The sequence below is a fragment of the Pangasianodon hypophthalmus genome, chromosome 11 (assembly GCF_027358585.1).
Source record: "Pangasianodon hypophthalmus isolate fPanHyp1 chromosome 11, fPanHyp1.pri, whole genome shotgun sequence".
Classification (NCBI taxonomy): domain Eukaryota; kingdom Metazoa; phylum Chordata; class Actinopteri; order Siluriformes; family Pangasiidae; genus Pangasianodon; species Pangasianodon hypophthalmus.
In genome coordinates this window covers 13,964,994-13,990,655 of record NC_069720.1, presented here as the reverse complement: position 1 = coordinate 13,990,655, position 25,662 = coordinate 13,964,994, and the positions used below count along the sequence as shown (strand labels likewise).

The 25,662-nt window shown below is 36.8% G+C and overlaps 1 long non-coding RNA gene across 1 annotated transcript; it reads left to right on the top strand.

The window, feature by feature from the left end:
- Positions 1-2,913: 2,913 nt before the first annotated feature.
- On the top strand, positions 2,914-12,750 carry LOC128319293 (uncharacterized). Its single transcript, XR_008302746.1, has 3 exons — positions 2,914-3,004; positions 9,400-9,717; positions 11,172-12,750. It is a non-coding gene; the product is annotated as an uncharacterized LOC128319293 (long non-coding RNA).
- Positions 12,751-25,662: the final 12,912 nt, after the last annotated feature.

The window sequence follows — 25,662 nt, the reverse complement described above, 5'->3', positions numbered from 1 at the left end:
AACCCATGGCCTGGGAACTGCACCATAAAAATTGAACCATAAATGAAAGTTAGCACTCTTTGTCTCAGCCTCAGGCACGTCGTCATGGGGCCACAGAGCATCTGATATCTTTTGTACACTTTTCTGGTCTGAAGCTTCAGAATATTGAAGGTTGCAATCTGACTGCAACTGATCTCTACACTTCCCTTAATATACACTTCTGTTTCAACACAAGCTTTCAGCAATACATAGTCACTGGACTGAAAAATGTTTACAGAATCCTGTCTTTAAAAGTTAAGATAAGATAAGATAAGATAAGAGTAAGATATTCCTTTATTTGTCCCGCAGTGGGGAAATTGCATTATTATTAAAGATGTTTTTAAGCAGTTAGTGAGAAACAAGATAATTTATTTTCTGTTAATAAAATACTTTCTGTTCTTTTCTGACTTTAAATGAGCACTTAGGGCTAGCATTGTTCTAGCATTCAAACTTATTTTATCTTGCTACCTTTTTCTATTTTAATATGCTTACTGTAACGTATTGTATTTTATATCTTGTCCAATTGCTTTTTTCATTGTTAAGTTACATCTGTCTGTGAATTCTATACAAAAAAAAAATAATGTCTTTCCTTGCCAATAAGCTGTGGGAAATTGTTCACAGTGAGACTTCTGCCACGTTAGTCAAATTACTTTTTGTGAAAGTAGATGATTCTTGGCCACATTTATTGACAAATCATACCAGGCTCTCTTGTGAATACTAAATACTAAAGACTGTCTCGCGAATGCTAGAAGTATTGCTAGTGAGACTGACACTCCCTGAATTAGGAGCCAAATCATGCAGTTGGTTCAAGTTGTCATGTTACTTCTTGTTTCAAATGGCAGTGTTTTCATGTAGACTAGTCATGTGATATGCTAATGCTATAAGCCTTGGGGTGTGTTACTACTGAGCTCATGTTCATGTTGCGAGTGCATGAAGTTAGCGCATCACACAAAAACGGAGTTACTGTTACCACCCCAAGTGTCCTGAAGTGTTTTATTCCTCTAATTTTACAGCAATATACAATTAATTAATTAATTGATTTTTAAAAATTAATAATTATTATTAATTTTTTAAAATTAATAATAATTAAAGAACGACACATTATAATTTTAATCCTTTTATAGTTACATTTAATGTTGAGGAATATGCATGAAACAATTTAGTTCCTGCTATCACTACATTATAGCACCTAGAATGTATCTAAATTCCAATCTAAATTCCTGTTCATTATTCAATTCAGTGCAGTCTGTTCATATTAATATGACAATCCTGTTTATAATAAAATAAGCCTATGATATAGATGATGATCATATATCTGTAGAGCAGAGCATGAAGCAGGTGATACCCAGGTTAGTGAGACCACACAGTCCAGGCTGTCCTGGGTAAGTGTCCTGCTCCTCCAAAAGCTTATAACGTTCAGTTTGACATGTTACTGAGAAACCAGAAAGTCCTCCATCCAGAAGACTTTCCTGAGTTGAAAAACTCACCGACTGCTGCAAAGCACTAAAACTTAAATAAATGTCTCCTTAGTCTCCTTAGAAAAACCATCACTATATTAATGATTATACATTTTATACGTTTTTTTAAATCAATTTATCAGTTGGTACTAAACGTATTAGAACAAATGGATAAATATGAACCTGTGATTTGCCTTGCAGCAGGAACTACTGTCTAAGCTGTTGTTGTATTGATCAACAGCTTATAGTTGTCTTATTAATTTGCGCAATCTCTTGTTGTCTTTAAAATACACCAGCAATATTGTAGTGATGTTAATAAAATGAATATATGTCAATTGTGTATCAGTGTTCATACCTAGCCAGGAACATAGCATTGCTAGCCAAGCAATTAGATAACCAGTTTAACTAGCAATATTTTCCACCAGTGAGGTGGTAAGATCTATTTAAATTTCAGTACCCTTTAATTCAATAAGTTATTTTATCAACTGAGTAGCAGATGCGTGTTATATTTCATTTTCCTAATAGACTATTTATGATCCATACACTTTTGTATGTAGAAACAAGATGAAGAAGAAATTGGCTGCTACCGAGAACAAACTGTAATTAGCAGAAGAAGTGACATTAATCATAGCTAGGTGTAGCTTGTGGAATATGTAGCTAGCATAACTGCATTTTTGACAAACAGTGCCACATAAATACTAATACATTGCCTATTAAATTTTAATGAAAGATCTATAAAATATGCAGTATGAATAGCAATGAATTGGCAAAGCAATTAGCTAGCTAGTTTGCGTAGCTATATTTTTATTTTATCGTATCTAATTAGCACTGATAAGTGTTATATTTCGTTTTCCTAATACACAATTTACAGTCCATACATGTTCGTAGCTACTTCTTTGTTGGTTAGAAACAAGACAAAGAAGAAATTGTCTGCTACCGAGAACAAATTGGAATTAGCAAAACAGGTGTTGTTAATCATGGTTGTAGCTTGCCAAGTAGCTAGCTAGCATAGCTGTGTTTTTGCCAAACAGTGCCTATTAAATACTATTTTAGTGATAGTTCTATAAAAATATTTAGACTGTACAACTTCACTGAATACATCGCAAAAATGTTCTTAGCAAGATTTTAAGGACTGATTTGTTGTATGCACATTGTGTATGTGCAAACTTCAACACATTTGAAGTTAGGTCTGTTAGATGTGTTTATTTTGCATTTCTCAATCTTTCCAATGTTCTCATGCTCCTCTTTATCAGGAAGATCTTGATAGTCTCAGTGTGTGAAATCAGATTGCAATCTAATGTAACTATCCATGCACGACATGGCTCAGTTCAGAGACTGCAGGGTTAACGGCACTTTACTGAGCAGTTGGGTGCCAGTGGGCGTTGTGCTGCATGCCAACTTCCCCACCACCATCTGTGTGCTCGCTACATGTCTCCTGACACCGGCTTTGCTTGCTCACACGCGAACATGGCCTGAACATCATGGACAAAGCGGATTTCACAAGGTTCTGGCAAAGCATCATACAACTGGTAATGGAACATTTGTGTAGTTTTTGTTGCACTTAAATCTAAGAGCTCCTCTGGAAATACTAGCAGATGAACTTGTGAATAAAACATCAGTTGACCAGTAATAAGTGACCATCTGTAGCTGTAGTGCACAAGAACAAGTTGCAGCTGTTTATTAAGTGCAATATAAGAGCAAGGCCTTTTGTTTTTTAAAGTCACTGTAAACTTCAGGAAAAAATGCTTTTTATGCGTAAATCCTTTTGGGAAAATGGTGGTCAAAGTGCAAAAGATTGTCATTGTAGTGCTTTTGCACAGCCCTGGTCTCATGATCAGCATGGTGGTAAGATTTAGCATGAGCCAACTATCATGAAAAGTTTGTCCAATCATAGCCCTTATATTAAACACAACAAAATCTTTCCTGCTGATGAGAAATGTTGGTTCTGTGTGGTAGGTCAGAAGTATATCTACATGGCTTTTGTCTCACAATTGGTCTGTCTAGTCTTGGTGGCATGAGCATGCTCAGATTTATGATCCCTCCTCGCCCTTACAGCATGGCAGACACAAACCTGACTCATCTGCCATGTCCAGCTACGATTTGTAGCCCAAAACTCACAAAATCAATCAAGAAGATTACGTCCCTGTCAGCATGAAATATCTGCACTGTTGTTTTATAACCTGCATATGTTATTAGCACTGCCATTGTGAGATTTGACCCTCCTAAATTGTGATGACAGCGAGAGACGCTTCTCAGTATCTGCCTCCCTGCTTTCCAAAGGCAAAACTGCCGTGTTTTATGTATCAGATTATACGAGAACATGTTAAAGGGAATTACTTTTGCCTCTGGTTTTTATATAACTAAGTAAGTTTGTAAATGTAAAGTTGTAATGTTTGGTGTTGGACTGAACCCTAGGCAGCTTTTATGAGGCGTGCTGATTGCCAGCTCGTTTTTGTTTATTGGAGGTTAGTTGATGGATGAGAGCACAGAGATAGCCAGAAGGAGAGGGCCGGCCATTGTGATTACATCTTGATTTAGCCTGTCACTGGGTCTTGGCCGTAGCTGTCGTGTATGAGAGCTGGGCGGTTCCATTAACTGTCCTTTATTCTCTTCAATTAGTGAAGACATCTGTAACTGAGAGCGTGTCCTCTAAAAAGCTGTAAAACTGAATAGAAGGTTAGGGACATTGGCATGTACTAGGGTGTCACTGTTCGAATACTATTTAAATATATACATATAATATTTCAATGCTTTGAATGTGCAATGTATTTAATATTCATTGTCAAAAAATTTTGATGAAATGTTTAAGATTCTATATTCTGCTTTTAGGCCATGATTTACTAAGATTACAAATAAGAGGCGAATTTGTGTGTGATCTTACTGGGGTGTGTGTAGTTAGTGGGATTGTCGCTAGTGATTTTTTTTTTCCTTCAGTAAACCAGGGCCTCAGTAACCATAATCAGAGTATCCTCGAGAAATATTGGCACCCTTCATACAAATGAGCATAAATGATTGTATAAAATTAACATTACACACAATTATTCAAATTTTCCACTCAAACAAAAGAAATGAAAAATAGTATTTAAATAAGTATTTGTTGTTTATTCTTGAAAAACATTATGTTTCATTTGCTCCATTTTTTCATCCATTAACATGGGAAAAAAACAAAGGAATTTTCACCACAAAACAGACAGATGGCTGTTGACCTGCACAAATCGAAAATTATGGGCTCATTGATGTTAAAATGTATAGAGCTACTAAATCTTTTAAGTAATTAAAATTCAATGCAATTTCAAAATGCAATTTTAAAGGGATGTGACATCTCTAATACACCTACTATCTGAGATATTTTTGGCTTGCCATGTAACAGCTAAACTGAGCTCCAGCAGTTGCTCAAGCATGATGCAATGACTTGATACCATCAGGATCAGCCTGTTTCTGCCACATGCCTGATATAAGCTGCTGTTTTTCACGCTGTTTGTTATTGGTCCTCTCAGGTAACCCGGCAGAAAGCAGGACAAATTTTAGGTGCGCTGATCCTGCGTTCATTATCGGCTGATCCATGGGGTTTTGAGCTCACTGAGAGGAGATCAGGACACTCCAGGGGACAGCCATAATGACATTCCGCTCTAGTGCATCATTATGAAACAATGCAATAATGTCTCTTCATGATGACGATAAGTCAGACAGAGAGAGAGGCATGGAAGTGTGTGATGTTTTTAGGCTTGGTATAATTTTCATTGTTTCTGAAGATTAAGGATACAAGTAGGTGCTTGTTTAGTGATCATTTATTATCACCGATACTGTATTTGAAACACACCTTAGTGCTGTCTGCTCTAAATTTTACATTTGCTCTTATGTGAAAAATATGTGAGAGTGTTTCAATGTTATGCCCTGAAATTGCATGAAATTGCAAACATATGATATCATATGAATAATATACAGTATGATAAGTGAAACCACACCTTCAGATGGCTTTACCATTACATGACCTACATGGTGTGAAAGAACCCTAAGCCATTCCCAAAACCTGCCAAGATGCATTATGAAGATATGCAAAATGGTTACTATTAGAAAGATAAAAAAGAGAAACATATCACCTCTTAAATTGCTCTTTAGTTTTATTTCGTATGCCGTACTGTTTTTGACTTTGCAGTAAACACTTTGTTTTATTGGGGAAATATGATGCTTTCAGGCAGAAACCCAGTTCATGGCACCAAGTTTGTGAAGCCAATGATCCCGCATCCATTAGGCAGAGTGGGCTGAAACTGAGGCTGGACGGGTGAGCTCCAAGTTCATTACAACCTCCTCATTAAAACCATTGATTTATTCCTTTGGCTTTTAGCAAAGCCCACTCGCACTTCCCCTGCATTTCCATCACGCACAGCTTCCCTCAGAGCCGAATATATTATACAAGACGTGGATGTGCCACTTTGATTTGTTTATTTTGTGAGTGGTGTTATGCCTGTAGGAGAATGACTCATAGGCCATGAATGAATCAAAACAGAATTGCATTTTGATTTGCTTGGCATTTTTGACACAAGTTTACCTGATTTGTGATATTGTCCTTCCAGATTTTCTAAGCAATTTGAGAACAATGTTTTCCAAGGAAAAAAAAAAACTTTTAATGAGAAATTAACTGAATATGCAAAATTAAGAAGGTTCTGGTCATAGACTTAAACACAAGTCATTTTTATATTAGCTGCACAATTTCAAGATAAATTTACTTTTGGCTTGGTCTTCTGTTTAAGTAGTTGCTTTAATCTTTCAAGAGTTACTCAGCTTTTTCATGGAGTACTGTATAGAGAAACACCCCCAGCCAACACCTATAAGTTTTAACTATAAGCTATCCTGGGGTATATAATCACCTATTGCTTCTATCATATATCTTTCTCTTGCCAACCTGAGGTCTACAAGCTGCAACTACTGCCATCCAAAGGTCTACAAGTAGCTACCCTTGATAACCAAAGTTCTAAATATTCCAACTCATCTCATCCTGAGGACCACAAGCTCCTACTCCTGCCATCCTGGAGCCTACAAGCTCCTGGCCGAGCCATCCTGAGAACTATAAGTTATTCCTTCTATCCTGTAGTCTTCAAGCCCCTTCTGCCTTTCAGACCTGACTCATGTCATCCTGCAGCCTACAAGACCCTACTCCTGTCATCCTAAAGTTTACAAGCTCCTAGCCCTGCCGGTGAATGTACACCCACCATCCACTTTAATAAGAACACCTGTGCACCTGCCCATGTATGCAGTTATCCAATCAGCCAATCAGGTGACAGCAGCACAATGCAAAACATCATGCAGATACAGGTCAAGAGCTGTAGTTAATATTCACATCAAACATCAGAATCTCTCAAAAAAAGGTGATTAGGAGATTATCACAGTTCTGCAGTATAGTGTGAACCTGACAAACCCACTCCTTTAAACAAAGAACTGAGTAAAAATAGATAAAAAAAAAAAATTTAAGTCAGATAGCCAAGTGGGTCCCACCTCTGGGAGGAGCTGTCACGACTGGCTTTGCCTCATAGACATATCAATCTGAGGCTGGCAGACAGATCGAGCTGAGGGCCGATGCCATGCTGTGAGGGAAATGCTTTTACCAAATAATGCCTTACACCCTGCTGCCTTTGTTTTGTCCCCTGACAGACTGGCGTGCATGTATGAGTGAAAGAGGAGGATTGTGGTTTCTTATCAATATAATGTGACAAAATAACAAAAGCCTTTTTCTTTCAGAGTATACTGTACATCTGTGCTTTTCAGTCTTGATTTTTGAGCACCTCAAAAGTTAAGACGGGTATTTTAGAGCAGGCAAAACAGTAGTCAGGCTTCCATCACTGCTGTTTTATGGAAATCTGGATTTTGAGCATGAGAAAACTGAATAGAAATGTCTGGAGTAACTCCATAGGTAAATTTTCATTGACTTTACGCAGACAAGGCAAGCTATAAAATGAAAATGCTTTTAAAAATGTGTGTGATTCTTGCTGCCAGCAGCTCTTTTCATCAAATATCAAGTTTTGTGATAAAAATGCTTTATGTAGTGACATCTTCTGCAAATAAGACTATTGTGTAAGTTTTGCTTTATCTACAAAAATAAACCAGAAGCAGAAAAATATCCATTGCTATATTTTAGCCTTTTAGGAAGCCAAAGAATAAGAAGATAGAACACACAGGGTGGACATTTCAAAGCTTTCAAATACATGTGCAAAACCTTTTTTGGCACAAATTTCCTTGGCCTAACATGCATCATTTGACATCGACATCTTGTTGCCTCTATTTGAAAACCAAGAATTTTTTAATTCTTGTTGCTAAACATTTGGATAAAATCATACAGTATTTAGTAAAATGTTCGTTTTTTTCTTGTATGTGTTTACTTTCCACTCTTTTCCTAGTGCTACTTTTGCTTTAGGAAATTAACCCAGCCTGCAGTGACACCATTCCCATGAACTGATATTACATTCGTATTATATCATATTACATACACACTTCATTTATATTATTTTTATTTTTCCTCACCACGTTCCATTCATACACATTCCACCCTGTTGTGCAAAATTACTCAGGGAATTAATTGCACATCATAATTTTTTAATTTGTGACTATTTAAAAACCTGTACAAGGTCAACTATTATTCTTGCACTATGACTAATTTTGTTGATATCAGAGAATAATCTCGCCTCCTCCGTATTTCCACTCTGTTCTATTCTATCCTGTTAGACCTATGCTTCCTAAAAGACTAAAATATACACATTCTATGTACATGTTCTTCTCATGTATGTAAATATAAATACCTATTGTATACCTAGTGTATTAGCGTGTTAGCAGAATGGCACAGGTCTTAATGCATGAGCCCTACTGTGAGGAGGTCCAAATCAATACAAAGCTCTTCTGTTGGATCATCTTTATCCTATGAAACTATCTAATGGTTTGATGAGGATGAAAATGATCATGTAAATCGTATGCTATACTCACTTCAACCCCAGATCTCAACCCAGTTAAACATATATGAGAGATTTTGGAGTGACATGTTAGACTCTCCACCACCATTATCAAAACTCTAACTCAGGGAGTATCTTTTGGAAGAACGGTGTTCATCCTTGCAGTACAGTTCCAGAGTAGGGGTGTAATGCAATGCCACTATTTGTATCTGTAACTGTTAAGTGCTCCAAGGGCAAAATTTGAGTCCAGAATTGGTCTCAATCTATGGACACCCTATGGACTTTCCTGGAAAGTTTTCTGTCTAAGCAAGCTATTTCTCAAAACAATTTTTTCTTTCCAAATCTGGAAGTTGTTATTTATAGTAGACAACAGCAGCCACGTAATAATATTTTTTGTATTTACTTTAGCTTTCAGGTTTGCTATATTCCAGAAAGGTCAGAAAAATCTACCAAATCTGGGATGCAGTGTTGCTGCTAGTCAAAATGGGGTCCTTTAAGTGGAATTTCATTATAATGCCTGTATGATTTACTGGGAAGGTTTTCTTTTAATAATGATGGAGAACATTCAGTTAAGAATGACAAATTGTTTAAAATTAATTCAATGACTTTTCTTTTTGGAAACTCCAGCAGAGATATATAATAAAATCTTGTTTCTTTTGTGAATTGTGGAGCAGTTTGTATAAAAAATGGTAAAAATATGGTTTTATTTTGGAGATCAGTAAGTCAGTGTTTGGGCTATTGGAGCAAAATACAGATAATAGACCAAAAAAGAATATTGGTGCACCTTTTCTTATCTTTATTTGTATTTGCTTAGAATACATTACCTCTTCATTCCATATAATGCATTCATAGTTAGTTACATCTCTATTCTACACACTTGTAAAATCAATTAACAGACTAACACACTGTCTGATGGTTTTTATTCTAATTTCTCACCCGTTCGGTAAGTTTCTGTTAACATGAACATTTTTTCTTAATTTCTTGAGGTCTACAAGGAACACCCCACATCATAGGACATAGGACAAGTAAAAGGCCAAAATTGCCATCCTACCCTGGCTAGATGGTCCTTTTGGAAACGCCAGTGTGGAGCCTCGAAACCTAATTTTTTTCTCGACTGACAAAAAAGTAGAGCAAGAAGCTCCAAACCATCCCATCCAGTTTCTACTCATGGTCCTTTTATCACATGACTCCAGGCTCAGGCCACTCTTATCTCTGACCCACGCTGCCATGTCGAATCACTTGAAGCTTCTTCTCCTCTGCAAGATCAGACTGGAATGTGAAAGCACTTTCCCCTCTGCCGCAGGGTAAGAGAAGAGAAGCCATTTGTGTGAGTCCATTTCAGTTCGTGTGCCATTTTTCCATTAGGTATGCGATGTGAAGCTTGTCGATTTAGACCGCTATCCTGTGCATTACCACCTAAAATGCAGTCAGATGCTCTTCGGCCCAATTCACAATGACGTGGTAGATGGTATCAAAAGCCTCTCAGACACTCGGATGGCTGCAGCTTTTAACATATGGTAGAGGATTAAACGGGAAAATGAAATTCAGTCTGTTAAAGCTGCTCTTTCATGTCCTACACTCAATCTTTCAAGTGCTGAGTGCCACAGGTCAACAGCCATACTGCTAATTCTTCATTTATGCTAATTTTGCTATCCTCATTTTGCTACAATCATAATTTGCATAACTATTTAAAGGTGTTAATTAATTTTCTACATGAGCTTGAAGAAACCCGCAGCTGCAAGGTTTACAGTATATTAATGCACTCATTGTAATAGGTTATCATTTCTATAGTAACAGCTTACTCAGGAATGTAAACAGATTAAAAACGTGTTTGTTGACATGGTGAAGTTTTCTGTAAGGAGCTGTTTCTTTAACATCTTTTGAAGGAATCTCCATTGTCAGCACTTTGTAACAGTCAAAGGTAAAGCTGTAAAGAGGGAAAGTTTTGGACTGAGGAGTTTACACATTGCAGTTTCCCGCTAAGAGGACAAGTCATATTTTTATTTCTTTATAATTCTCAGCTAGTGCTAGCCAGTTAGCAGACAGGATTTCACAATGTTCACAGTGTTCATTGCTAAGGCTAGCTATCTTACTAACATGAGATAAATGAATGTGATATATGATTCACATAACATGTTTTTTGTTCAGAAGCTTCACTGCTAATGCTAGCCAGTTTGCAAACAGGATTTCTGAGTCGAATTTTAAGTAAATGTTTAGTCTTTATTGGCATAAAGCTAACATGAGATAAGTCAATGGGATTTTTAAGCAAAGTAATTTATATTTGTCAAAAATCATCACTTCTAACACTTTCTAGCTGGCTAACACAAGCTAATTTACATAAGAAGCTAATTTAACATCATTTAATATCAGAGAAAACACACCTTTTAAATGTTTTTGAATCATTTTGAGTAGCTCTTTGAGTTCAGCCATAAAGCTAATTCTGTTTTTGCATTCCTGAGCTTTTCTTGACTATGTATATTACTAGAACTGTTCCGAAGTGTAACTTTCGCCTCAATAAAACCAGGTTTCCTTTTCCCCTCACACACACACACACACACACACACACACACACCCCACACACACACACACACACCCTCTTTGTACTCGTTGAAAGTTGTAGATCAAAGAGTGCAGCCGTGGTGCTCCCAGGCCCAAATTAGATTCATGCCTCCTTGAAAGAACAGAGAAATTGCTAGGATGAAATCTGAAGGTCAGTGTCAGCCCCTCAACGAACAAAATGCCGCCTCCATGTGTCCAGGGATAGGTCTCCATGCCGGGGCTCTGACAAAAAGGAGAACAAGGGGAGAACAAGAGACGAGGCAGCGCGAGCGAGCTCCAGGTGGTGGGAGATGCTCTTTTCACCTGCTGCTCTTTTGAAGTGCCGCTAACTGGGGAATTGAACAGAAAGGGAATCATATTTCACAAAACAAAGCTGAAAGTGGAAGCGAAAATTATTGAGAAAAATACATCAAGGGGTCATATATAAAAACAATGTTAAATTCTGTGTGAAATTGTTGTTGACTTCTTGAATCTGATTGGTCAAGAGGTGATGATTAGTTTTCTGTAATAGCAGCTCTGACAATAGTTCCAGCTGAAAGACAAATCACAGATTTATCTTAATGTGCTGCTTCAAATATGTTATTGTTTCTGTACAATGTATGGCAAGATGTACAATTCACATAAATGAATAAACAAAATGTGCACTTGTTGATATGGTGAAGTTAACTGTGAAGAGAGTTTACTTACATTTATGGAAGGAGTCTCCAGTGTCAGTCTCCAGTGTGTCTATAATAATATACTGATATCAGAAAACATACAGTATGTACATCTGCTAATGTAATGCTAATGCTCATTTAGAGAGATGCTATATACTGTATTTAGTATCTGATACATATTGTTTTGAAAAATACTTTCTTATCATAAATTTTGGCCAGTGAACCATCTCAAATAAGTGAATCATTACAGCGCTAATTATTTTGCATCATCTCATAAAGTTCACATTAATTAATCCAAATGAATGGATTTGTGTTTTCAACCCAGTGTTTAGAGTGTAGCTCTCCATCACTGGTTCCTAACCCAGGTAATCAGTACTTTCTTTAGTTGGCACACCAATTAAAAAAATATAAAAATGTGGTTAACTAGCATCCATGCTAATGGAGTGAGGACATCAAAGACTTTTGAAAGTTAAAATGGATTACTTTCAAAATCACCTTGTCAGTCAATATCACAATACCACTGAATATAAAGGAGAAAGAATGAGAATGAGAAACAAATGCATTCTTTTTTCTTCTTCCCATGTTCTTCATGAAATTCATATGATGCAACTTCCTGTTGTGGAATGATCCAGATATTTCATATGGGGTGATTGTGTTCAGGTTACAAGGTTGAGTGAATGTGGAAGGACACTAAATTAAAATATTTTTGAAGTATTTTAATGATTGTTTTAGTGATTATATTAGACAAGGTAAAGTAGTTATTGTGGGCTGGGACAGGCAAAATGCTAAGCTGTAGAGGTTTTATTAATGTTTTAAATGATTTTATCTGAAATATGGGCGTAAGTTGTTGTGAAGGACACTTTACTTCTTTAAAACGTCTTTTACATTTATTTTTGTCATGAATCCCTTCCTGAATCCTGTCATGTCTCTTTGTTGAGAAGTCTCATAGAGTTTTCCTGTGTGTTACTGACCCTTACTTTCCTTTTACATATTTCCTGTTTTCTGAATTGTATCTGCCTTTTCACTCATGGATTCTCGATTATGGATCCCCCAGGTTTAATGTTGGCTAGATGTGTATTGACTGATGGATCTTATTATAACCATGATATTGTATAAACTTAAATAAAGAACCTGCTGAGTTTATGCATGTTACAGCTTTACACTCACATTTGTAAATGTAATATTAATTGGACACAAATGGCAGTCCAGTCATGGAATCCCCCACTAAGTAAAACCAAAGACCTGAAAAGTACCTAAATATGAGACCCTCTCTTCAACTTTTCAGTTCACATTTGTAAAACAGCGGCCAACCATTGTAATCACAAAGCTATTATCCAACGTCATGGTTCACAAAAATGTCAGCTAAGAGCTTTACCATTATAGACACCTAGTCGTTACTCTTCATCACCATTCATTCCTAATCTTTCATTATCTTTAATCAGTGTGTGAAGTCTGCAATAGTTGCTAGTGCGGGTGTAATCTGTCTTTAACCTTGATGGCTTTCTAACTCTATGTTTTCAAAATGATTTTAAAAGGGTTAGAGGGAAAAACTTGTGCACGCTTGGTAGGGAAATCACTAATAAAGTGGAAGCACATAATTATCAGGTGTCTGCGGAGAGGCTTGGAGGTGTTAGTTCTAGCCCTTTCGCCTGTGACCTAAGCCACTTTTTACATTAATTTCTGCTTGGATAGATTAATGAACATTAATGATGGTTGTCCTCTGCATGCCATTACTGCAAGCCCTTCTCTCACAGGCAATACCACCACTCACTGTCCTGCATGCTTATTCCAGATATGCCTTATCACAGCTATACAGCAACATCTATAGTAATATTTATGTTAGCCAATTAGCCAATGGCAACATGCCAATCTGTCTGTTGCTACAATGACATCATCCTAGTCAGTCAATAAGTCGTCTCTCTGTGTCCTTGCCTATTTTAGAACTTGAGGAGTCCTAAAAAATGCTGACTGCATCTTAAATAGGGACTTGTATAAGGAGTATAAGGATATGGTGGAGGTCATGTGACTAGTATTGATTGTAATTTCATTAAACAGCCAAAGCCCCCTGTAATTGCGGTCTCATTAGTCGACCAGCTGAGGTTTACACGATTTATTTTCCCCTTAGATGTGTTTGGGGTCCCAAATTGGTTCTTTAGTTTTGCACTGGAGCTACCAGGCTAATGTAGCTAACAATTAATTGTCACTTAATGCCAGAGGTGGTAAAAGGATCCAAATTCTTTACTCAAGTAAATGTGCAATTACTGATCTAAATAAATGTTCTGGAAAAAGGCTTAAGTACAGCTTCAGACTTTTCCACTCACGTTAAAGTATAAACTCTTAAATTTACTTAAAATTAAAGACTTACTTAAAGACGGCTGTCTCAAATCAGACTGATTTTAGCTACTAATGGTAAATAATAGCATTAAGCTACTTGAGGGCATGCATTACAGTGGTCTGGGTGTCTCCATTACCTATGATAAAATCACTGTAACACACATCCTCACGTGTCTTATTGCATTTATAAAATGTGATTAAAAACAGTGTCATAAAATCCAGTGTTCAATAAATCATTTAAATTGTGGTGCAGTGGGTATCATTGCTGCCTCACAGCTCCAGGGTTCCAGGTTTGATCCTGAGCTCAGATCAGTGCAGACTTTCACATGTTCTTCAGTTCACGTGGTTTTCCTCTGGGTTGTCCGGGTTCCTCGCACCTCCAAAAACATACAAGTAAGTGCATTAGTGACTCTAAATTTACCATAGGTGTAATATGTGTGTGAATGTGTGTGAGACAAACTGACTTCCCTTCCAGGGTAAATTCCTGCCTCACACCCAGGATGTTCGCGGGATAGTCTCCGGATCCACCATGACCCTGAACAGGATAAAGTGCTTCCTGAAGCCTAATCTGGAGCTTCCCTTGCTTGCTATGGACAGTAGCCTCATAGTTCCAGTGCAAAACCAAACTTTAGACATTCAAATAAAATTTCATTTTGGCCAAATCTCTTTAAATAAATTCAAATTGGGCAGGTAGTGAGATTTTGCAAATGTTGGCCATGTGCTTGAATATAGGCAACAGAAGGAACAGAAATAATTATAACATCTCAGTGCTGGAGCATCTGCTGTCATTTGAATAATTCACTGGTCATTTCCATATCCACTGCTGCGTCAGTATGCAAGCCGATATGTCGTTATGTGAGCATTGCTGTTGCTCGTGTTCATGCATGACAGTCAGGAGCCGTCACTCCATCTCACAGCAGCACTACTGAAAAGATGCTCGAAAGCAGCGCTGCCATGAATTGATGAATCCACTTTGATTTTGGTTATAATTGCATGTGTGAGGGCATGTGTGTGTGACGTTAATTAACAGCAGGCTAGGTGACAGTGTGTGTGACAGCAAAGTAGGCGGTATGGTCAGACCACACTGCCTGAGAAAGTGATCTATGCTAAAATTGGTAGCACTGTTTGCATCATCTGCTTTGCATGAGCTGTTGTTATCTGAGTTCTCTGATTGGATGATTGGGAGGCTTCTTGTGTGTGTTACTTTGGGAGATGGTGCGGTCTTGTTGTAACTCATGCTTTTACTCGAAATCTTAGCCACAGCTTGTAATGTCACCCTCCAGTATATTCATGGAAGTACACAAAACGCTGGATATGAATGCATGCAGGAATTTGAATAAATAAAAGTAAAAATGAAACAGAAATTGGAATTTAACAAAGGATTACACTTGCAAAATTGCCACGAAACAAGAAACAACAAACCAGAAATGAGAAATATTCACATTTTTTCATTTACTGATTTGGTTGGCACAACTTACAACTGAGACAGGAAATGACTGAGCAGTTGAGGTTTAAGGGTCTTGCTTAAGGGCCCAAAAGTGGCAGCTTGGTGGTGCTGGGATTTGATCTCATGTGACAGTGGCAACAGGACCACTGGGCATAATGTCCACATGTGGCGTGAGGCCAGCACTACCCAGAAGGAGCGGCAACAACACCAGGAGGAGGTGGAGAGACGACAACACCCCGCAAATAGCCAGGAGGAGGCAGAGAGGCAGTGAGACCCCCTGTGTAGCCAGGAGGAGGCGGAGAGATGACAACAGCCCCTGCAATGCCAGGAAAAGCTGGAGCTACGACAACGTCCCCCGTGAAGTCAACATGTGCCGGAGCATCAGTGTTGTCCTCCTCAAAGTTACACGGTGGAGCAACAATGACATCTTTGGCGGAACAAAAGAAACAACAAACCAGAAATTAGAAACAAGAACACCCAATACCTCTAAACACAAACCAGAAATACATACACAGCGTGACACACATAAAACAACACAGGTGACACTGATAACAGACTGAACTAATGAAAAAAAATGAGTGAATGGGAAGAAGAAAACAAAACCTAATCAGTAAAAAAACATGCTGAAAACCCACTGTAAGAGGGTAGACAGGACGTTTAGCAACATAACAAAGCGCTGACACTGGAGACTCTTTCCATAAATGCTAAATAAACGTCTCCTCACAGAAAACTTCATTATATCAATAATTATATGTTTTTCTTTGTTAAAATAACAACATATTAATTAAATATTAACATAAAATTTAAAAATCTGTTTATTATTAGTTTTAGATTATGTGGAATGTCCACCATATACATCCCTGTGAATTTGCTGTTACTATAGAAACAATAATGTACTATAGTACATTACGATAAGTGCATTAATATAAACCTGTGATTTGCTGCTGGCTCTACTGTCAGAACTATTGCTATAGAAAATTGCTAAATACCTTCTAACCAATCAGAATCAAGAATTCGACAGTGCTGTGATGAGATAAAATATGATATAAGGCACAGCTCATGTAATGATATTGCATTCTGAATAACATATTCATGAATGTGTGTGCTCTTATAATAGACAATCTAATAAACTATCCCATTACACTGAAGGAGCATGCACCACATCATGCATATGGCAGTAAACTGGAAGCTCTGGACACCAAAGTGGAAAGCTAATTTTCTAAACCAATAAGCTGTTGAAATTTTTATACTCAAAACATCTTGTTTGTCAGGACATTTTGTGTAGCAGCAGTAAGTCCAGGATTTTCCTGTGGAATTAGACTACTATAGACTAATTATACACAAAAATAGCATAACCGATTATGTGCCAAATACTCTAACTTGTTTTGTGCAGTAAGTGTTGTATAATGATGTTCATAAAAGGTCAATGGAGTCATCATTATGATTCCGTCATATTTAACTGCCCAAATGTCAAATGAATCCGTCCCTTAGTCTGTTTAATCACATTTTATTGAATACCAGAATTAACTAACAAGGATAATACATTTTGCTCTATTTTAAAACCAGCTAGTTACACTCTGAGCTCAGAGGTATCGATGTGACAGTCCATGAAGCAATGTAGGTTTACTGCAAGACGAGAAAAAGAAGTGTAGATATGGTTTCCCCCTTATTATTAGCATGTTATTTTAATAATTTTCAGTAGAACAGTCATAAAGGTATTTTATGGCAATATTATTAATATGGCAAAATTGGTCGATGGTTGATTGTGTCTTACATGATTAAATGCCAAATTCATGGTATGTCTCACATCCACCCAAAACACATGAGTGCATCATACTTATCAGTTTAATTGTACAGATCACGTGGTGGTTTTATTTAGTATGTTTCCACACTTACCTTTCAAATTAATTCCTAGCTATGCCACAAATGTGGGCTGTGGTTATTATTAAAAAGTAGTGAATTAATAAGTTAAAAACTGTATCAGTAGAGATAAATTACTGTAACAAAATGTATAAGTGTTCACCTCTGTTGGTGTGAAACCCCTAAATTAGCCCCGGTACCATCAGAAGTTGGTATGTGTGCAATTAAAGTGTCATGTGATTTCAATATACTGTAAATATACCAAGAGTTTGTTAGATAATGTATGGAAACAAACAGCATCATAAAGACCAAGGAGCTATCAAAACAACTCCAGGGCAATGTTCTGGAAAAATATCAATGAGGATTTGGTTATATAAAAAAAATAAATAATAATCCCACAGAGCGCCATTAAATCCATTATTAAAAAATTAAAAGAATATGGCACAACTACAATTCTGCCTAGAGGAGAACATCTACCAAAAATCAATGACTGGGTAAAGAGAAGATTAGTCAGAAAAGCAACCAAGAGTTTAAGGGGGTGAATACTTATGTAAGACGCTGTATATAGATACAGTAGATCTGCAGACAGAGGGAATAGGATGGAGGTGGCTCATCTCCAGTCTCTCCATCAGGCTGCCAGTGCTCGAGATTGAAAGGTTGTAGCTGGCAGAGCTGCAATAACAGCTTTATTAGCCACGCTCATCTGAGACTCCTCACACGCCATTCCAACTGGAAGAGGACAAGTGCTGAATTCCATCAGTCCTCCAAACACACAAACGTCTGAGGAGCAGCGGGGAACCCAAAACACACTAACTCTGATCACTTCCTATTGTGCATGCTGGTACAGGACTGCTGGGTAGGGAGTAGAGCTCAGATCAGGCTATGCCAGAAAATAGGCTTTTTAAAGGTGTACACTCTCGCTAGCAGAGGTCTGGTCCTGGAATAAAATATAACGGGGTGTGTGGGTATGGGAAAATTATCAACGACAGGAAGGTGACGTAAAGTGGACAAAAAGTTGATTATTTCCATGTAACAAAACATTCAGAAGTGATTTATTCCTCTTATACCACAGCAATTTTCCAATCAAATTTTTTTATTTATTAATGCATGACATGTTCTATGTTTAATCTGTTTATACTTACATTTAATGTTGTGAAATGTCTGGGAAACAAGATAATAAGACAAAAAAATTGCAGCTTATCATGTGAAAAAATATCCATTGGTGTTGACAACAGACTAACAAATGTGCTGTTCTAGTTTTTGAGTATTACCACAGATTTGTCTATTATAATTAGTGTTTAAAAAACCCTCTAAAATAGCTTGGAAATCTACTGAAAAGTCTGCCTTGTGTACTCTGAAAGGTCATAGTTTTGGATTTTGAGACACAGCTCATGATACCAATCACCACATGGAGAGTTTTAAAAAGGAACTTTCCATCGCAAATTAAATATAGCTTAAATTCTAAGTAATTATTGGTTGATGTGAAAACCTGATGGACTGTAAAGTTTTGGCACTGATATGCCCTCTAGTATATGCAACTTTTAATCCTCCAAGGTATGCAGGTGAGTGTTTGAGCAATGCCACATGTGTGCACATAGTCATACATTAAGTATAAACCATGCTTAACCCTTCAGGTCCCAGTTTCCCCAAAAGCATTATATCTTAACTGGCAGAGACAGCGTTCAATGTGAAACTTGCTCTACCATTTAACAATGATCTTTGTGCTGCAATGTTTTTGGGAAAGTCATAAACGTACAATCCACTAGATATTTAAAAGATCTTACAATAGCAGAGCCATGATGAAAGCACAATAATTAAGCACAATAATTATTGTCCAAAGCACAATAATTACGTTTCTGCATAGTTGTTCTGATGCAACAAAAGTCAACCAAAATACAATTTCATCAAATTGTCGACAAAAACCTCAAATTTGGAGCAATTTGGATAAAACAGCTTCATTAGACAGCAGCAAAAATGCTTCAATTTCATGCAGATAGTTGAAAGCTGCCACACTGGGGTGCTTATTCAGGCTTTGTTTGCTATTTCCTCTTTGAAGAGAACTGCCATGATTGTCAGAGCAATTATGAGGCCTGTGATTGGAGCAGTGATTGCAGGGCGAGGAATCGTGAAGGAGGACTCCTGCTGATGATGTGTAATTACGTACGCATTACACTCAGATGACAGAAATCAGCCTGTTGGTCAGTTGAACTCTTCATTCATCTCCCGGATACACTTGAATATCTTGTATTAATATTTAATGTTATTATTTAAATTTCGCATTTGTCTGTGTGTAATAATAACGCAGGTGCTTTAAGTGACAGCATTCCCTGATTGAAACGATTATCAGTAATTACACCCCTGCGAATGAAGGTGTTGATTAATATTCTATAACAGTAGCTCTGACATTATTTCTGGCTGTAATTTAAAATTAAAGGTTTAAACGTTGTCTAATTTATTGTCCTTTCTATAGTAAATAGAAAGTTCGTTAACCGGAACTTGAATGTTGTCTAAACCTAATAATAAAAGGATCAAAACATGTGTTTAATTTAGCAAAGCAAAACATGTAGTTGTTGATGTGGCGAAGCTTTCTGTATATAAGTATTTATTTAGCATTTATTGAAGGAGTCTCCAGGGTCACAGTGTCATAAAATTTTTCACCATAGCAAAGTCTTCAGGACAGAGAATTAGAAATAACATGACAAGCTGCCTATTTTTGTTTTATTAACTTGAAGAAAGAGAAAAAAGAGAGGCTAGTGGAGGAGCAATAGCTACTGTAACATAAGGGATAACAGGAACTAACTTGTTTCATGGACGTTCTACAACAGTGAATGTTACTAAAAAAGGTTAAAAGTACTGTTCATTAATAAATAAATCAGCTGTAATCATTGGCAAATTGAAATTATATAAGTAGAATAAAACAGTTCAGGGTGTACTGTTATTGGAATATAATCCACTTTTGGATGGCAACAGAAGTGAAACTCCGCTTCCCATCGGGCCACCTCACAGCACAATGCTCCTGAACATTTTCTATAACTGCACATCGCCAAGTGTTTTATTCCTTACCTATTCATCTTGTGCAGTGAAGAAAGCTCAGCAAACTGTGATCAGAAACTTTTTAACAGTAACAACGACTGAAGTAATTGCTGACTAGTCTGTGAACCCCTGGGTTTAATAGAGGAATTAATGATGGATAGATATATAAATATCAGCCCCTGATTTTAATTACCCCATTCACTGCAGCCAATATTATAGTTCTCATCTCACAGGATTTCTCAGCCTCTATTGTCTCAGGCAAAGACTGGAACAGAGGGAGGCCTGCTCATGCTGATGGTACATATTACTGTGTCGTTCAGCAATAGCAAGCAATTCATCAACGTCACTGTATTATTACAGCTATTATTCTGATGTGCTGGAGTCTTTCTGACAAGCGCCAAACTGTTTATCTTTTCTCCAGGCCTCTTATTTGACCGACCTGCCATACTCAATATATTTTTAACTTTCAGTTGTGTCTGAAAAACATCCACACAAATCAAAAATCGGTTAAGAAAAACAATCAGATGGAAAATCATTTGGAAATTACACTGCTAAATGTAAGTCAACACAGAAAGTGAAGTTATGAAACAGCTTATGGTGTAAGATTTGTCCAAGAAATTAATTGGATTTGTACACTAATTTGGATTTGTAGTTTTAGTGTCGCAATTTGTAACAAAAGTTAAGAGTTTTGTGTAAAATACCTAGTGGTGAGCAAACAAGATAATCTCATGTGATGGGTGATGGCCTGTTGGGAAAGGTCTGTGATAGGTCGTCTTCCATTTCAATCAGATTGCTACTTCCTGTGGAAGAAGGCAGCTCTTTGCCACGTTTATTGACTAAATATACCACATTCTAGTGAAGCTACAGAGACTAGCTCACTTTTCACTGCAAGACACTATTTTAAAAAATGCTGTCCAATAAAATAAGTCTTATTTAATACAGCCAAATACCTGCTACAATAAAATATTTCCTTAAACATTGTTGATCCGCTTGTTGTTTGGTGTCTCAATTTAGCTTCTCTACTTTCTTTTGTGGTGGAGCTATGAGAAAATGTTCTTTTATTGGTGATCAGGAAAACATAAATACATAAAAAAATAAATTGGACACCAAATAAGTCTTGAATAATGTTTGTGTAAATTATTGTTTTTTAAATAATTTTTTTGTTTTATTTATTTATTTTGCCAAAACACTTTTCGTTAAATCTGGATAGCTAGCCAAGCTACACTGCAAAGATGTCTTAGTAATGACAATATCTAGCTAGAATTATATATCTAGAATATCAGCAAATTTATTAGAATTAATAATAATTTTATTTACAAATATTAGATTATTTATTATATTTTTAGCAATTTTGGTCATTTCAAACCATTTGGTCATTTGGTCACTGAAATTATTTCACTGTATTTTATATAGCCATATTTCAAATTCTGGTCGTGTCAGAAAACAGGATTGTTACAGGATTGTCAGACTATAATAATCCACACAGGTCAGAAATGGCTGATGAAAAACATTCAGACACCATTCTGAAAATAACAATAAAAGAAAAAAAACACTTACACACCTTTTCCACTTTTGTGTTGAATTGCAAGATCGTTGGTGGAACAGGGCTGTTGAATGGCAGAAAGCTGTTTTTGCATTTTGTTGGATGTTCAGTGTACGGTATTGCATTCATGTCTCTGCTTGAGGACAAAGAATATGGTGATGTAAAAAACAACAATCAGCTAGTGTCATAACTTTGCAAAAGCAACTCTTTTCTTTCCTCTTAAGCAAAATCACTTTTTTTTTGTTAGATTGTTTTGTGCAAGAACGGCATCCAAATACAAGTCTCTTTTTTGCCGCTGAATTGCTTCTGTTGTCTGCACAGCATGTAGTCTCAGAGAGAAAAAAAGCTTGTGTTCTCACTTAGTATAACAAAAAAGGATGATTATAAGGGAAAATATGATGTTTTGTGGCCTTGGTCAATACAAACAGATCAATAATAATGTGCTATATTTTAATTTTGATGTGTTGGCAGTCAATAGAGAAAAATAAAAATTTTGATAAACTCTGTGATTTTAATCTGAATGCAGCCCATGTAACATTTTTAATATTAATATGTGTAAATGATCTTGATCATTAGTCCTTTGGTCGATTTGCTTGTTCACTAATAATCCTGCTTTTGTGGGTATGGCCTGTCTAACTTTTTTTTTTTTAAGTTCTAATAAGCAGTGGTAGGCACCAAAATGGCATAAGATACTTTTGTAGCACAGTGAAATAAACCCAAGAAAAACATTAGATAAAATTAGTTTTTTGCACCAAACACTATCAAATATAACAGACCACAGCATAGGTTTTGTCCAAGAAATGTCCATTCATTTGGATTTGTAGCAGAATTGTTTTTTTCCCGGCTAGATAATGCTAGTTCATGTTCTGCCTACAGAAATCTGATGTTTTGTACACTTTTCTAGTCACAATCTTCAGAATCTCCCATGTGCTGGTTTTCAACAGGAAAATAAAGATACTTGTTAGCTGTGCTAAACAATAAATAAATAAATAAATAAATAAAACAAAAAATTTAATAGGACATCAAACATTGCCTTATTGTTTGCAAATGAAGTAAGTAGAATGTTTGTGTAAATTAGAATTTTCTGAAAATTACACCCAGACATTTGTTTGAATTTTACATCAAACATTTTAATCATTATCATGATTTTACCTTAGCCTACAAGAAGACTACAAGTGAATTTCACTGTTTCTAGCTTTTCCCCAAACAGTTCCCTATAATGCAGCAAAAGTAAATGAGCAAATGGTGGCACAGAAGGTCTCAGGAGTTTATGTAATTCTTGCTAATTTTCTGACCAATGATTTGTTGGTAAGACCATTAAAAGCTTAATATTTGCCATTTTGCCATAGCTCACATCTCTTGAATAAAATGTTGATAAATTTGCCTATTTAACATTTCATGTCCTAAGATATTTTCTGCAGTGTCATTTTGACAGTAGCAATAACTACGTAATTGTGTTTAAGGAATCCTGGCACTTTTTATAATTCTAGATAATTGTGCACTTTGGTTGATTTACTTGAAATTTCAAAATTGGCTCATCAGATATGAAAGCCCTAATCAAAGATTAGTAAAAGTGACATGCTGGGTTTTTTTTGTCTTAAATTAGGTGAATTACAAGCTGCACTGCCTTGATTAATGGACAACCATTATTTCTTTTTCTGTATCGTACTCATCCTGCAACTAAACATGCTGAAGACACACAATACTCTCTGTCCCCCTGTCCCTTTAGGGCTGAAGAATGTTCTCGGTCCCTTGGAGTCGGTCCATGTCCTGTCAAAAGTGAATGTCACAGCAGAGGGATGCTGTGTTTTATGGGTACCTGGGATGAGAACAGTGTGGGGGAGGAGAATGAAAAGGGGGATAAAACACCACATTAATCCACTAAAAGCCTTTTAGTGATATTGCTTTCCAACTGTGATCTGGTCCACTTCGAGTCCGCCTCTCCTCCCATCATGTAATACTGGGTGAAATTTAATTTAGTGCAAGAGCTTTTCATTTTGTGAATGAATATGACACCCCCCCCCACACACACACCACCACCACCTCCTCCTTCCCGCCATAGAAGCTGACTATGGCGCCCCACTTCTCCTGCTGCTGTCTTTAAACAAACTTATTTAAGTGCAAGATGGCTAGTAGGACTCGAGAGCATACACCCACACTTGCTCTCAATCCCAGCTATAGCTTTTCTTTACAAGTCCTATGCTGACTCATTTCGGAAATGCAGTGGCAGTCCCTTTGCAAGAGGCGAGAGGACAGCGTCTTACAGTCGTTGATTCATGCCAGAATGATTTCACTGGCACATTATTCATGTCTTTTATGCAGATTGAGAATCCGGTAATAAGGAGGTCAGGAGGAAATTGGTGCATTTATTTAATGGATTTTATTTTTGCATGCTCTTTACTTTCAGTAATGACTTGGATTATTCAATATAACCAAAATGCAGTCTTTATTAAACTAGCAGCTTTTTATTTAAAAAAAAAAAACATTTATATAGTGTCTTGTTTTTTGGAGTGTTAACTGATAACTATCTGACTAGTTACCCAGACAAACTGTTTAGTAGAGATGCATCAATGCCGATACTAGGGTTCATGTATTGGACTCAAGTTCTTTCTTGAGACATTTTCTGTATTGAGTTGAACTTGTCTTGGACATATTGGCATTTGTACTTGGACTTTTCTTAGGCTTGGGCATTGGTCTCACTAAATATGATCTTGATCTCAAAGGAGAGTTTGTAAAAAAATAATGTTTGCATTGTCTTTTTTGCATGCACAATGTTTGGCAAAAAGTAATTCCTTCTTCTAGAAAACAGCCTAATCATTGGCCTAAAGCACGAATGAAGCCGACTCGTTGAAGTAAAGGTTTGACCTCAATCTTGGTCTTTCTTTCAGTTGGACTTTATCTTGACATGGCCCTCTAAAGACTTGGTCTGGATTCGATGTTGGCTATTCCCGGTCTTGGACTTGACAATGGCAGTATTTACTACAGCCCTAACCGATACTGGTATTGGGTATCAGACCGATACATCTGGCACCACATGATACTATGTACCTAGTGAACAACAAGCTAATGACCAAACGACATCTGGAAGTATTTCACGATTAATGATCAAAGCAGAGCAGACTGCAAGCTGTGCTGAACTGTTTAAAAATATCAAGAGGACAAACTACATCATCTTCTTACAATTAGAACTAAACTGATAAAACATCTTAACATAAAACTTAAAACTCAGCGGCACACAGCAGCAACCAATGCTGCAGTGAACTAGCGTTTGCTAGGCAAAAAAAATGTCTAGGTGAGTGAAAATAACAGCTCTTACCCTGTATATTGTTTGAAAATTCAACAATGCTGTGATATAAAATGTTTTATTAAATTTCTTGTATGCCATTATTCCATTTACCAGGATTTGAAATGCTTTTCCTGTTATTATGCTTCTACCCACTTGCTACGCCAATTTAAAGTCAGATTTTCTGCCCTACCGTGCGCTGTCACCATGTTCCCTCAGTGGAGCCTGTAAATGACACTCCAGGTCATTAGGAAGCCTGTAGCTCTGTTTACTGACATGGGACTTCGGGTGGCCACATGAACCATGGCCTACACACACATTACTGCGGCTGTGGATAGCTATTAAAACTTATTTCCTCAAGTTTGTCAGGAAACTTTCCAGCCTGTTTTAAATGAAGCCCATTTTCCCCACAGTGCTTATTATTTGGCAATATAAGATGTTGAGAGTTCAACTCAACAGCCCATGGATGCTTCTGAGCTGATCTAATACATGAACATCAGTTATTTAAAGTAAATACTTTGAATGTTATTAGTC